The 15476-nt window shown below is 40.7% G+C and overlaps 1 long non-coding RNA gene across 1 annotated transcript; it reads left to right on the top strand.

Annotated features, from left to right (window-relative positions):
- The first annotated feature begins 1202 nt into the window (after window positions 1-1202).
- Window positions 1203-10205, top strand: LOC150059781 (uncharacterized). The gene is made up of 3 exons (XR_016536409.1): window positions 1203-1395; window positions 5768-5834; window positions 10091-10205. It is a non-coding gene; the product is annotated as an uncharacterized LOC150059781 (long non-coding RNA).
- The last annotated feature ends 5271 nt before the right edge of the window (window positions 10206-15476 follow it).

Raw genomic sequence — 15476 nt, 5'->3', positions numbered from 1 at the left:
GATACCATTCTTCTTCCTCTAATTTCTTTTCTCCCTTGCTCTTTCTTGGAATACTAATGGCCTTGCTCAAGTTATTCTGAAGCAAGACAAGACCTGTTATGTAAATTCCCTATTCAGGTGACTCCTTTCCTACATTCAATAGGTATGAGAGACTGATAGAGCTATAGGTAGCCAGTACTACCCATACCTGACTGTATTCAAAAATATGAGCCATTCACCACTAAGGCTTGAGCTTCTAGAGGGATGAATTTATCCAAGGTCAATCTGAATAGGGCCTTTCCCATCCATCTCAAGTCTAACAGCAGTAAACCCCATTTGTGCTGCAAGCTGTCACATCTGTCTTTCCCTAGGAGTTACAATCCTTCATTCCATGAGGATGCCAGTGAGGCAGATGGATGATGTAGTCAGACTCAACCTGCTTGGCCTGATGATAACTACTGAGCAAAATCCTCTCACTGAGGAACAAGCTAGATGATAAGTAAAGCCTGCATCCAGGTCCTTGACTGTTCACAGCGAAGAATAGAAGATGACACACTGTTCCGTAAAGCTGAAAATTCTGTTGATAGTCAACCAGTCAACAAATGACAGAAATGGAAATGAAAACTGTTTCTATTCTCCACTTACTGAAATCATTAGGTCACTTTATCTGATTCTCCCTTGCTAGTAAGAAGCAAAGGGAGAAAATCTGTGCTTCTAAATCTAAGACTGCAGAGATTTTATTGCAGCTGGGAAAGTGACAAACAAACCAACACAGCTCCACCTAAAAATGACTCAGGGTGATTCTGCTTTTATAAAAAGTTTTAATCAGAGGTGGTAGGGTCACCCATCTTTCTTCTGAGTACAATATTTATTACACAGAGGCACAGATTAGATTAGATTCTGTGATCATCATAGAAAAGCATCCAGTGAATGATCTAAACTTGCATAATGCAATATGATGTCTAGTGACAGGTCCAAGGGACTCATGTTGGCTGTTAGCAGACCATGGGACAGTGGCCAGAACACAGTCTATCCCCCCCACTCCCTTCCTCCAGAATATCCCCAGCAGAGGCAGTAGCCAGTTGCATCACAGTGAAGCCACTTTCTTTACTGACTCTTGTTTTCTGTTGGTTTGGGATTTGAGCCCAAGGTCCCCCATATTGCGGGGCAAACACTAAACTCCTGAGCTACTCTAAGTTCCTTCATTTGCTGCTTGGGAAAGTGCCTCTAATCTTGCTTCAATCTTTGGAAACAGCTTGCCTCCATTCTGTTTTCAGTCCCCAGCCTTACTTGCCATAGCCTCATCTGTTCATCTGTTGACCTTCTGGCTGTATCTCCTTTGCTTCCTACCTCCTTAGGAGCTTGACCTACCCAGATCAGACCGCACCCTGCAGCTTCCTGCTTTTCATATACAAGGTAGTTACTATTTTTATTCTCTTTTTTTACAGAAGAAAAAACAATGTAAACCTACTGCAGTGCTACTTGGCTTGAACGGGAGTAGAAATTAGAAATGGAAAGAAGGGTAAAGAAGCTAGGAAAACAAACACTCTGTAAGAGAGCAGACAGAGGGAGGGATAGAGAGAGGAGGGAAGAGACAAAATGAGAGAGAAGAGAAACCTTTGCTCGTTTGCTTCTCCAAAACCGGGCCAGCTTTGTACTGAGATGAGGAAAAAAAGGGTCCTTGAAAAGACTCAGTCAATTAGTTAAAAAATTATTGGAGGTGCCGGGAGTTTGGCCTAGTGGTTAAAGTGCTTGCCTAGCATGCATGAAGACCTGGGTTCGATTCCTTGGTACCATATACATAGAAAAAAAGCCAGAAGTGGTGCTGTGGCTCAAGTGGTAGACCTCTAGCCTTGAGAAAGCCCAAGTACAGTGCTCCGGCCCTGAGTTCAAGGCCCAGGACTGGCAAAAAAATTATTGGCGGTTCTTCTCCCATTTAAAAATAAGCAAACAAGAAAGATATGTAGGTGGAGTAACGCATAAGTTACAAAATGTGTACATATTCTAAAACATGTACAAGATGAATGCACGCAATTTTTTGTTTAATTTTCTAATTTAATTAATATATCTTTTAAATCATTGGATTGGCTGGACACTAGTAGCTCCTACTTGTAATCCTAACTACACAGGAGGCTAAGATGTAAGGAACATGGTTCAAAGCCAGTCTGGGCAAGAAAATCTATGAGATTATTTATTTTTTTTTAATTCCTTTTTTTTTTCTTTGCCAGGTCTGGCTTGAAATTAGGGCCTGAGCACTGTCCTTGGGTTTCTCAGGACCAAGCTCTCTACCACTTTATCCACAACATCACGTTTCTATATATGTGGTACTGAGGAATCGAACCTAGGTCTTCACGATTGCTATGCAAGCATTCTACCACTAGGCCAAACTCCTAGTCTCTATAAGATTCTTAGCTCCAGCTAACCAGCAGAAAGCAGAAGTGGATCTGTAGTCAACTGTACAGTCTCAGTCTTGAGTAGGTAGACATCTTCTATGTTTCACAGTCCATTGTAAAATGAGGATTGGGAAATCTGTTGATGAGTCCCTAGAATTTTATATCCTCATAGGGTTTAAGATGTCACCTTAGGCATATCATCATAAGAGACCAAGCCTGGTACTATCTGGTTCTCTATCGGCTGCTGGTAATAAAACTAGAGGACTAGTATAATATAGAAGCCCGGACAACATGTTCCCAAATAAGCTCTCATAAAATACATATTTCTAAGTTATTGGGGGGAAAATGTGCATCGGTATGTATATAAAAGCAAAAATGACACTAGATCCATGATCTCTAGTTATTAAATTAGCAAGCATCTTTCATCCATGAGATCTTAAGATGGTTGAACAGAAAAATAAACTAGTTTTTCCCCCTCTTGTCATTTAGTTCTGATAACTCACTCCACAAAGTTTCAAATATGTTATTATAGTGAACTTAAACTCTCTGAGGCTCATTTTTCTTTTATATATATCTGTGTGTATGTGTGTGTATATACATATATATATATACACATATACATATATGTAATGGCAATGATACAAGTTTTTGATAAACCAAAATAGGGTACTTTTTAGTTCATAACAATACTAAAATATTGCTGTTGCTAGATTTGTTATTGTTGTTTTTGTTATTCTTATTTGATTTTATGGGACAGGATCTCATTCTCTGTCCAAGCTGGTCTGGAACTCATTGAGTAGCCCAGGTGATCATTAAGTGCATTATTCTCCTGCTTTAGCCTCCACAGTGCTGGGATTATAGGCCTGTGTCACCATTCCTAACTCACAATATTGCTATTGGGTCTTTTAATTTTTTGGTCACTTATTCAATATTTATTAAATATCTTAATACCTTTCCGCTGCTGAACCTTTGTTAAGCCCTAGGAATATACAGATGATCATTTTCCTTCCTAAACCCTCCAACTTGCTGCAAACTTTATTATTTTTTTTTCAGGTGACTTACAAAAATATAAACAGTGTTGTCAAATAACAGGAATTTGAAATAGACAGGACAGATAAGGCCTAGAAGGGACCAATGTGGAGGCCGGAAGTTTCTACCACATGGCCACATAGTTGCTTAGGGTGCGCCACCTTTCTGCCTCTGGACTTCTCTGAAGCCAAGAGGAAGCTGCAAAGTTGAACAGAGTAGACTTCTGACCTGGGGTGGGGGAGAACTGGGCAGATTCCCAGTTGAGGAAACAGATGTGTAAACAAATAATTACAGCATGTGGTCCCAGTACAAGTGGAAGCTCTCTGGGGCAGAGGAAGTGATACCTGAGACTGGTTTTAAAGGATGGCTGAAGCTGGGGAGGTATCCACAAATGGGAGCAGTGCGTTCAGAGGCCTGGAGTCTCTGGAAAGGCTACTATTGCCAGTGTGGAAAACACAGCCAAATGCTCTAGACCTCTTATGCAGAGGCACAGACACTCAATCTTTTTTTTTTCTTTTGCCAGTCCTGGGGTGTGAATTCAGGGTCTGAGTGCTATCCTTGGGCTTACTCAGGGCTAGAGCTCTACCACTTGAGTCACAGCCACATTTCCAGCTTTTTCTATGTATGTAGTACCCAGGAATCGAATCCCAGTCTTGGTACATGCTAAACTCCCAGGCCATTCAATCTTTTTTAATGAAATAATACTTCATGCCAACAAAAAAAGTCAGTTAAGAAATCAAACCAGATAAAACAGCAAAGAAAGAACTAGAAGCACTAAAACTCCACCACTGCTCTGATTTGTCCATTTCAAGTTGATTTTCTAACAAATCTATCTTACAAGAAGTTTCAGTGCTCAGGCATAAATTTGAAGCAATTTGCGATCCTCTTAAAACAGCATCTGAAACAGCATCTGAAATTTTGGATCTTGCTACATCATTAGAGATTATAAAGTCCATTTTTTTTCATTTTAAATACAAGGAAGCATACAAAAATTGTTGGACTAACTGGCTGCTGATAAAGAGAGGATGAGGACAATGTCCTAAGTCTTTTTCACCTTGAACACATGACTCTGAACCAGTAATGAGGTTTTAAGATCTGATTTTCTTTCTCCTGTCAGAAATTCAACGCAAAGGTTTATTTATGCTATGCAATCACTCTACACTGAGGTATATTCCTAACTAAATCATAACTGATATATTTTTTTTAATCAAGAAATGACAGCTAGAAAGCTAGAAACAGGAGAAAGTAACTTAAGACTGAGAAATAAGCCAGCCAGAAGTAGCTCATACCTGTAATCCTAGCTACTCAGGAGACCTAGAGAGGAGGATCGCAGTTCTAAGCCAGCCCTGGCAGAAAAGGATGTGAGACTCTTATTTCCAGTTAACCACCACCACCAACACACACACACACACACACACACACACACACACACACACACATACACACACATAAAACAAATATGGAACTGTGAAGTAGTAGAGTGGTAGGCTTGTTGAGTAGGCAAGCTGAACAAGACTGTAAGGCCCTGAGTTCAAGACCCAGTACTGGTGCAAACACACACACACACACACACACACACACACACACACACACACACACACACACAAACTGGGAAATGAATTTAAATTCCAGGTTTAAAAATCTGTTTTAGAACATGAGAAGTTATTAAATAAAAGATGGCTGTAGCTTCTCAGGAGGCTGAGATCTGAGGATCAAGGTTCAAAGCCAGCCCCAGCACAAAAGGACCTGAGACTCTTATCTCTAATTAACCTCTAGAAAACAGGAAATGGGGCCTGGTTCAAGGCAGGTGGGTTATCATCTATGGACATTTAAGAATGTTGAGATGGACCCATATTCAGAAGATCTTTTTATTAAAAATCTTTTAAAGTATAACAAAAAGAAACAGGGCTTGGAGTGAGCTTCAAGTGGTAGAGCATCCACTTAGCAAGTACAAGGTCCTGAGTACAAACCTAGGAAGAAAGGGAGGGAGGGAGGAAAAGACCTGTAATCCCAGCACTTCTGAGGATCACAAAGTCAAGGCCAGCCTGTACTTCAGAGTTCAAGGTCAACCTGAGCTACATACTAAAAACCTGTCTCAAAAAAATTGAGGACTAAGATTAATACTTGCTAGCCATGGGTTCAGTCTCCAGCATTCCAAACAGTAAGTAAATAAAGACGATGAGGACACACTGAATTTTTCTGCTGGCAGAGCTTTGCACATGTTTACCATTTCGTGGTATGGCCAGAGGTTATGGCCCACACTACCTGCTTCCCAAATGAGCTTCATAGTAGCACAAAATCCCTCTCTGGCCAGATGAACACAGATGTTCATCTTAACTGAAGTACCACTGCTTGTTTACCATTAGAATGGAGAGACATCAGAAGAAAAAGAACAAACCTGAAGAATAAATGACACTGGCTTGGATCACACAGGTACGTATGGAATCCACATCTTTTGCAATTCTCACACATTCTGCACCACATCTTTCAATTTTTTAAGGTGATTTTTTTTTCCCCTGTCTCATCCTAAGGGACCAGTTACACATGGCCCAGCAGCAGTTCAAGGCCTCCACTTTTGCTCTGAGCCTGTTTGCATGGCAAATGCTAGCCATGGTTATTACAGGATAACATAAAGAATAAACAGGCCTTTGGGGGATGTAGCTCAGCGGTACAGCCCTTCCAAGAATGTGTTCAGTCTCCAGTACTGTGACAGACAAATAAATAAAAATGCCCTCTCTATTATCTCCTTGCTTTACAAGAAACAAGCAAGGATTATTATCAGGACAGAAAGCCAAGAAGTAGGAAGATTGGAAGATCTGGTAATTAACATAGTATAATTGTTTGTTTGTGATAGGCTATTATCATGTAGACTCGTAAGCCTCCTGGATAACTGCCCAAGTGTTAAAATTCCAGATTTGCGCTGCCACATCTGGCAAAAATTGTTTACTCATGTATTTACTTAGCACAGGACTAAGGGGAAGTAGTATGTTCTGCTTTGCCCTACATTGTCTTCATAGTAGAAAAGTAAGTCTTAGGCTGCGGGTGTTTCTGTAGAACAGCTGCCTAATATGCACAAGGCCCTGAGTTCAAATTCCATTACTCCCTCCCAAATGACAAAAGAAAACAGCAAATAATATGCAAAGAACGGCTCTCATACCTCCCTCTCCTCTCGCCTCACATAAGAGCCACGGCTTACTCAGCCACTTGGAAAGCTCTTCTGATAAGGAGAAAAAGCTTAACCTCAAAGCCAGTCCCAACCAGAATCTCACTGGTATCCTCTCCAGTTGGAGTCACGTATCATTGCTTTTATAACAAGCATGTGTTTATTATTGGTGCAAATAAAACCATGTGAACACAAATAGAAATAAGTGGTAGCCCAATAGGCTGGCACGTACCTGGTAGAGAGTAGACTACAAATGGTGACTCTCTTCCACTCCACTCCTTAATTAACAAGCTTCATTGTTATCAAGACAAGATGTCCACTTTTGTTTTTTGCCCTGAGGGAGACCTGAATCTAGATTCATCCAATATAGCGCTGCCTCCATGATACCCAAGGCCAAACCCAGAAAATTCCAAAGGAGAAACCTGACATGTACCCATGGCAAACTTGATGCCAGGTCTTTCCTGGCCTCCGAAATTGGTCCTCTGGAGTCTGACTCCAAAAATGATGGATGATGAAATCACCAAGGCAACCAGTGACTGAAAGGGTGTGAGGACTAGAGTAACACTGACTTCTACAACAGACAGGCCTGCAGTGATGTGGTACCTTCTGCCTCATGCTTAGTAGTTTCTTGAGGTACCACTAAGGGACAGAAAGAAACAGAAAAACATTGACCATTGCAAATAGCATTATTGATGAACTTGTCAACATTGCTGGACAGATGTCAACATTGCTCTTTAGCCAGAGAACTCTCTAGAAACATTAAAGAGATCCTAGCTGGGTAGTAGCCATCTGTAATTCTGGAGACAGAGGAAGTAGAATCACAAACTCAAGGCCAGTCTAAACCATATAGTGAAACCATCTCATAAAAACAAGAATGACTGTAACTCTGTGGTAGCACTGGCTTACCGTGTGCCAGAACCTAGCTTTCACCCTCCGCAGCACTGAAATAAAATAAATCTAGAGAGGAAGCGAAAGGAAAAGCCTATGTGTACAAGACTGGTGGCTGTAACGCTTATGATAATATCAATAGTGGAGCCATGAGTTACCTGACTATTTAAGAAGTACAGAGGACAATATTTCAATAAATGATCATCAGAGAGCTAAAATTAACCCCAAGAGGAAGTCCTTGCATCCTCCTCCTGCCAACCCCATCTTCCTATCTTCTTCCAGGAGCTGGAGCAAGAGAGGTGTACATTGCTCCAGGCAACTTACAAGGTTGGCAGGGTGCCTAGAACAAGGTCACTTTGGACAAAATAGCAAGAAAAAGGGGGGGAGGGGTATGAATGTGCCTTCTTTCTGTATACCTGTCTTCCCATACTTGTTGTAATGAAAGAAATCAAATTGTCTGAATACCTTTTTCAAATCTGAGGTTTTTCCTCCTGCCTTATTTCGCTCAGATTCTGTCTTTTAGGATTCCCACCTGAAACTAGTTAAGTCTGTTCATCTCTAAGATTCAGCATTGTATTGAATTAAATGTTTTCTGTGTCTCAAATAATTCAGTTAGTTACAAAACCTTCCAGAGTTAAGATTGTAGTTACAAAATGTCCAGACTCTCTCACTGCGAAGGAATCTATATAATTCAGGAATGCACCGTGGCTTTTAGTTCACATAGATAATTATACTGATCCCTGTGTGCTGGGATGGTAGGCAGGAAGCTGCAGGCAGCTATGTCCCTGGGCTAGGAATTCTACCATACTTCCTGGCATTATGACTTCCAATAAACAACAGGGCCACCCATCTCTCAGAGCACACACACCCACTCACCCCACAGCAAGATTTCCTCCATCCTCTTTCACTTGCAAGATACATTTCCATAAGAGGAAAGGGGAGAGAATGGAAAGTATCTTTTTCCATTGGTATGTTTCTGGTGATTGTCAAGTGAACTATGCCTTTGACAAGATAATACAATAGCAAGTCTGGCTCTAACTAAATACTTTATGTCTAATTTCATACACCATATATTTTTTCATCTATGAATGACATGAGATGAACCTATCCAGATCCAAGAACAGATAGATCACGTTTTTAAAAGTATATTTTATTGTTATTGTGGAGATGATGGACAGAGGGGTGACTGTCACATGAGTCAGGTAATGACATTTATTTTTGAACCATGTTACCCCTTCCCTCACTCTCTTCCAGTTTTCCTCTCCCGCCACCACCCACAAGACACATAGGTCATTTTCTGCATAGTGTCAGGCCAATGCCACTGCTGTATTTCATGTGTTTGTATTTTCTACACGTGCAAGAACTGGCCCCCAAAATCTATGCAAGAATGTGTATACTGTTCACCTCTAGCTCTCCAGTAAAGGAGAGGGGAACATTATTTGGTTACTGACCACTTATCTGAATAAGTATAAAATACCTATGGCAAGAATTAAATACACTCAAGGTTTTGAAGATTTAGTGTAAGAACAGTATTCCAACCTTACTCATGAGTTTTACCTTAATCACAGTTAAGATGATAACACTTTGGAAATGGTCAGTAAAATGTATCATCAGAATAAATTTTGCCAGAGTCCTTTCCCTCTTAATGCAAATGTGACTTATGTGTATGCTTTATTGTGCATCAAATGTCTAATACTTGACAAAGTATTAGGGCTGAGCAAAAAGCTGTGGTATGCTATCACAGTTGACATATCTTACATCTAAGGAGGCATGAACTCAGGGCCTCACGATTTGGCTTGGATTTTTCACTTGAGTCATGTCTCTAGCCTAGCTTTTTGCAGGCTAAAGATTTACGAATTTCAATTCTCCAGGCCTCAGCCCGTGAGTTGCTAGAGGATACTGGCATGAGCTGCTGCTGCCTGGCTTGTTTATTTCTTCATTGTTTCTATCTCTTTACCTGCTAGAAAGCAAAGTTATCATAAGTAAACATAATGTTGAGGGCTGGGAACTTCAGAAGGGGTGGAATAACAGAAAACTCCAAGTGTATGTGTCCTCCTCCTTCATTAGGAATGAAGGTGGCATGAGCCACCTTACCCAGCTGTTGTTCAGCTTTGATCCAAGGCTTTTCCATTCTCCTCTTCATTTTCTCTTTCTTTCTAGTATTCGTAATGCTATTCGTAATGACACGCATGTTGTAATTTATGTAGCTTATATTAACCATATTAGATCTATCTACATGGATATACATATCATTGATTCTTTCTCACACCTCTCCACCTCAACTTTTTGGATGTCATTGGCTCTCAATTGTATTTCTTGAGTGGAATTTATGTAAAATATCTCTAAGAAAAAAAAAAGCTTTCAACCTGTTTTGTTTTGTTACTTTACAAACTCTGAAACAAATATTCAAAGCAGACTTCATTCTTAATTAGACAAAAGCATTTGATATACAGAGTGGCTATGTTTTGGTTTATGTAAGTGTATCCTGCCAACTTATATTTCCCCACTGGAATAAGAACCTTCTTTATCTCCACTGCCAGTATCTCTCTTGGAGCGTGGCATCTCCATCCATAGCTTGTCCCGCCCTCCCTTAACCAGTTTATTTATGTTCTTCTTCTCCAAAAATGTTCTGTTCCAGGAAACTTGGCTATGGACCACACAATCTCACACCCAGGCCCTGTCTAAGGCTGAGCCAAGATGGATGCTCCAGCAGAGACTGATTTCAACTCGCATCTTTACCCACCCATCTACCCAAGTGGATATACATTTTTATCTAGATAAGACCTCCTAGATAAGGAAGCTTAGAAAACACAATTTCTATTCCAGCAAGGTCTCCATTAATTAACACTGTTCTACAAATGGGACATTAGGGATTTTTTTTAAGTATCTCCCCCAAATAAACTTTTTTTTGAAGAAAACCCAACAGCTAAAAAGATTTCTGGGTACCCCTATCCTTTCTCAGTCACTCAAGCACCCTGATTTCAACCCATTATTGTGCTGTGGAAAAAAAAAATTAAATAGATGACATATCACCCATCTCACCCCAAACAGCCTTCAGTGGCAAGATTTCTTAATTTGTTCTTTCATTGGATAAGTGTACCAAGAATACACTGAAGGTCTTTTAAGTTTAGCTGGACTCAACGTATTGGGCAAGTAATAAATCTAATTGTTATGCTATCTTCCATGTCAGCAAAATAACAGATGTACGGTATAATAGGGAAGGGGGAAAAAAGTTGCTGTTGGATTGTTGGAGCAGGTGTTACATGAAAAACAAAATCACATGGAACTCTTTCAAGTGCCTTTGGAAACAGTTGGAAGGTTTCCAGGAGGAGAGTCCTGCTCCAATCCCTCGGACATCCAGTTGTGATCTGGGATTAGGCTTCTGAACAGCTGAGTCAATGAGGGACACTGACACCTTGTCACTCCTTCAGCTCTTTATTCCTCTCTCACCCTCCAACAAAAGCACCAGCTCACCCTCCCCCAACTAGACACACAGGGCCCAGCTGCCAGATAGGGCTTTCAGAGAGCACCCGGCAGCACTGACGCATGGGCCCGGGAAAGGCAAGTTACCATGGTTCTCTGGCTATTATTGCATCCAGCGTCTCCGGGAATGGAAATCAGTGTGCACATGTGCGAAAAGGCCCTTTGGGAGAGATCAGTGGGGCTGCATGGGGGACACAATGGCAGGCTTTGTTGCAGAGAAAGGATTTGGTCTGGCAAGCACCAGCAGTCCTGCTGGACCCAGGGTTTGTCTGCAAGAGCATTGTGGGAAAGCCATGTGCAGCGGTTACAGAACATCCTTATTAGAAAAAGTAGGAGATTTGACATGACTGAAAGTCATCCTGACCACATCAGGTAAGACTTGTATTCTGAATTAATTGCTTCTATAATTCTGTGTCTTGAAAGGGGGTGCTGCTCTCCCCCGCACTAAGGTTTAGCATGACTCCAGAAACAAGAGTCATTCAAACCAGACAGAAAGCAGAGCCCGTGTTAAAGCTTGATAAAGGGGAAAGAGAAGAAAAAGGACAGGAGAGCAGAAAGAGACTGAAAATTATGAACAGCCACTCCTCTTTAATTTGCTTGTTTAATCCTAGTGTCTTTTCATACTGCGTGCCTGAACATCCTCACGTCCAAAGCACAACTCCCCACTGACCAGCATCCTGCCTTCCTATATAAATTATTTGGGGGGAGGGGGAAATTCCCAGAGTCAAGGTTAACAGAAAACAGCTGGGAAATAAACTATGAGCCATATGTCAAAGATTTCTCTAAGTACATTTTTTTTTTTTGCTCTATTTTGAAGAGTCAGCACATACAGAGTGAGTAGAATGAAGCAACTTATTTTCACGCCTGGTCTCCCAGTGCATGAAAATAAGTGTGGTGAAAGATAGATAGCTGTGTCACTTAGAGCAAAGGAGGTGGACAACCCAACAATCTAAGAAATTCTGTCTGAAACATATTCTTCACCGGAGGTTGTGACCCAAGCCTATCACCTCAACACTTGGGAGAACAAAGCAGGAATATCAAGTTCAAGGTCAGCCTGGACCATGTGGTGACCCTTTTTCTAAATCAATCAATAAATGAATTAAAAAAAAATCTCCTCCCTTTCAAATGTAGACCACCAACAAAATTATAACAAACTCTTATTTTCCTTAAGAAATATTTTATAGGTAGAAAAAAATAGCTATGTGTTATTTTTAATTAGTGTAGGTTAATTGCACAAAATAGTGGGCTTACGCCAGGCAGGTGGCTCAGGCCTGTAATCCTAGCGACTCAGGAAGCTGAGAGCTGAGGATCAAGGTTCAAAGCCAGCCTGAGCACCAAAAGACCTGAGACTCTTATCTCCCGTTAACCTCTAGAAAATGGAAAGTCAGGCTTGGCTCAAGGGTAGGGCAGTAGCCTTGAGCTGAAGAGCTCAGGGACAGCGCCCAGGCCAAGTTCAAGTCCTACAACTACAAAAAAAAAAAAAAAGTAGTGGGCTTACTTGAAACATCTTCATGCATCTATACAATGCCCTTCAGTCTTAGCCATCACACCCTAACATTCTTGTTCCCTTCCCCCCCAATACCCTTTTCCCTGTTTTTCTTGGTTTGTATCTATCAGTTGTACAAAGGAGCTTAATTGTGGTATTTTAATAGCACAACATATCCAGATCAGATTCACTCATCACTTCTCATTTCCCCTCCTCTATTCTGAAACAATTTTAATAGTTTTTGTTATATTCTCATTGGTGTTTGTGCATGTGTGTGCATGTATACTTGCCTGTGTGTGCCTCTGTGTGTGTGTGTGTGTGTGTGTGTGTGTGTGTGTGTGTGTGTGTGTGTGTGTGTGTGTGGAGGGTTCCTTGACCACATTCACCTATCCTTCACCCTCTCCTTAGCCTTGCCACTTCCATGGCTACCGACACCAAAACAAAATTTGTCTTACTTTTCTTTTCTTTTCTTTTCTTTTTTTTTTTTTTGGCCAGTCCTGGAGCTTGAACTCCGGGCCTGGGCACTGTCCGTGGACTTCCTCAAGACTGGAGCTCTACCACTTGAGCCACAGCACCACTTCTCACTTTTTCTGGGTATATGGTACCGAGGATTCATACATGCTAGGTGTGCCCTCTACCACTAAGCCATGCTCCCTGCTGTTTTACTTTCCTGTTGTTCTTTTTTTCTTTTTTTGCCAGTCCTGGGCTTGGGCTCAGGGCTTGAGCACTGTCCCTGGACTTTCTCAAGGCTTAGCACTCTACCACTTGAGCCTCAGCACCACTTCCAGCTTTTTCCCTATGTATGTGGTACCGAGGAATTGAACCCGGGTCTTCGTGCATGCTAGGCAAGCACTTTACCACTAGGCCAAACTCCCGGCCCTTTTGTGTTGTTCTTTTGTTGTTTTTTAAATGTCCATCCTCTAACTTTAGGCCTAGGCACTGTTCCTGAGCTCTTTAGCTCAAGGTTAGTGCTCTACCACTTTGAGTTTCTGGTGGTTAGTTTGAGACAACAGTCTCAAGGACTTTCATGCCCAAGCTAGCTTTGAACCATGATTCCTCAGACCTTAGCCTCCTGAGTAACTAGGATTACCACTGGTGCCCAGCTCTTATTCTTCATTTATTAAGACCAGACTGTGCATACATGAGTGAACTGTGACATTTGTCTTTTTCAATCCCTATTTTTCTTCCATCTATTGTCTTGTAAGTGACACCATTTCATTCTTCTTTATGGCTGAATAATCTCCATGGTGTATAGATATACCATGTATTTTTATTCACTCTTTAGGTGATGGACATAGAGATTGGTTCCCCATTTTGGCTATTGTGAGTGGTTCCTTACAAATATGAGTATGCAGGTATCTAGATTGTGTGTTGACTTACATTCCTTCAGATTGTGCTCAAGAATGGTATAGCTGGCTCTCATGGTAGCTTTACTTCCATAATGATTTTCATAGTAGCTGCTTTAATGTACATTTTCTCAAGTAATATTTAAAAATTCCTTTTCCTTCCCATGTTCAAAAGTATTTTTTGTGTATATTGGGGTTTTTTTGGTTTTGTTTTGTGTGTGTGTGTATGTGTGTGTGCGCATGTGCCAGACCTTGGCCTTGAACTGAGGGACTAGACACTGTGAGCTTTTTTGCTCAATGCTAGTGCTCTACCACTTGAGCCATAGCTCCACTTCCAACTTTTCTAGTAGCTAATTGGAGCTTATAAAATTTTCTTTTTTTCATATATTTTTATCGTAATTAATAGAAGGGTTACATTATAGTCACTAGATAGAGGGTATATTACTTCACATACATTGATACCCTTTCTCATGTCTTGGTCCCCATTCCCCTCCCCCCACCCCCGCCCCTCATCTTGTTTTCCCCCTTCCCTATCCGATTTCAAATAACCAAATACTCATATATACAATATATCAGATAACAAGGTGAAATACTGTAACAATATGAGATAACAAGGGACAGCAAAAGAGATGAGAGATAACATAGTACATTAAGGACAACAATCACTCATTAGCTTATAGAATTTTCTATGCAGCCTGGCTTCAAACAACTATCCTTAGATTTCAGCCTCCTGGTATCTAAGATTACAGGTCATGAGCCATCAGTACTCTGTATGTCTATGTTCTTGATAGTAGCCATTCTGACAGGTGAGATGAAAGTCCAATCATGTTTTAAATTTCCTTTAAGAGTGAGGAAATTAGGGGGCCAGGAGTTTGGCCTAGTGGTAGAGTGCTTTGCCTAGCATGCACGAAGACCTGGGTTCGATTCCTCAGTACCACATATATAGAAAAAAGCCAGAAGTGGTGCTGAGGCTCAAGTGGTAGAGCTCTAGCCTTGAGAAAGTCCAAGGACAGGATTCATGCCCTGACTGCAAGCCCAGGACTGGCAAAAAAAAAAAAGAGTGAGGAAATTAGGACACTTGTCTTATTCTTGACTCTAGAGGAGTTTTGGTTTTTCTCATTTAGGATGGTGCTGGCTATAGGTTTGCCAAGTATTATCTGTACTGTGTTGGGGTATGTTCTTTCCATTTCTAATTTTTTCAAGGCTTTTAACATGAGGATTGTCAGCAGGAGATACCAGATGACTTTTGTCCTTTTCTCTGTTTATGTGCCAAGTTATGTTAACTTATTTCTGCATGTTGAACTTTGCATCCCTAGAATTAAGCCAACTTGGTGAGGCTTTATCATCTCTTCACTGTGTTGTTGAATTTGCTTTGCAAATATTCAAGAAGTTTTGCATCTATGTTCATCAAGATGCAACTCTATATTCAACAGATAAGAGAAGCAGTGTGATATTTGTCTTTCTGAGTCTGGCTTGTATTGCTAAATGGGATAATTTCCAGGCCTATCTAATTTCTTGGAAAAGTTAATTTTTTTCAGATTGTTGGCTTACATGTGTTTTTTTCATGTGTTATAAATGATACAACATGGAATACATTAACACATGAATTCCTTTTCTATCAAATTACTTGTTTTTGAATGAATTTACAGGGTAAGAATGACTGAGTCAAAGGAAACAAACATTTTATGACTCTCAGATATTATTATTGT

The sequence above is a fragment of the Megascapheus bottae genome, chromosome 8 (genome assembly GCF_031878675.1).
Source record: "Megascapheus bottae isolate mThoBot1 chromosome 8, mThoBot2.hap1, whole genome shotgun sequence".
Classification (NCBI taxonomy): Eukaryota; Metazoa; Chordata; class Mammalia; order Rodentia; family Geomyidae; genus Megascapheus; species Megascapheus bottae.
This window is presented reverse-complemented; position numbering and strand designations above follow the sequence as displayed.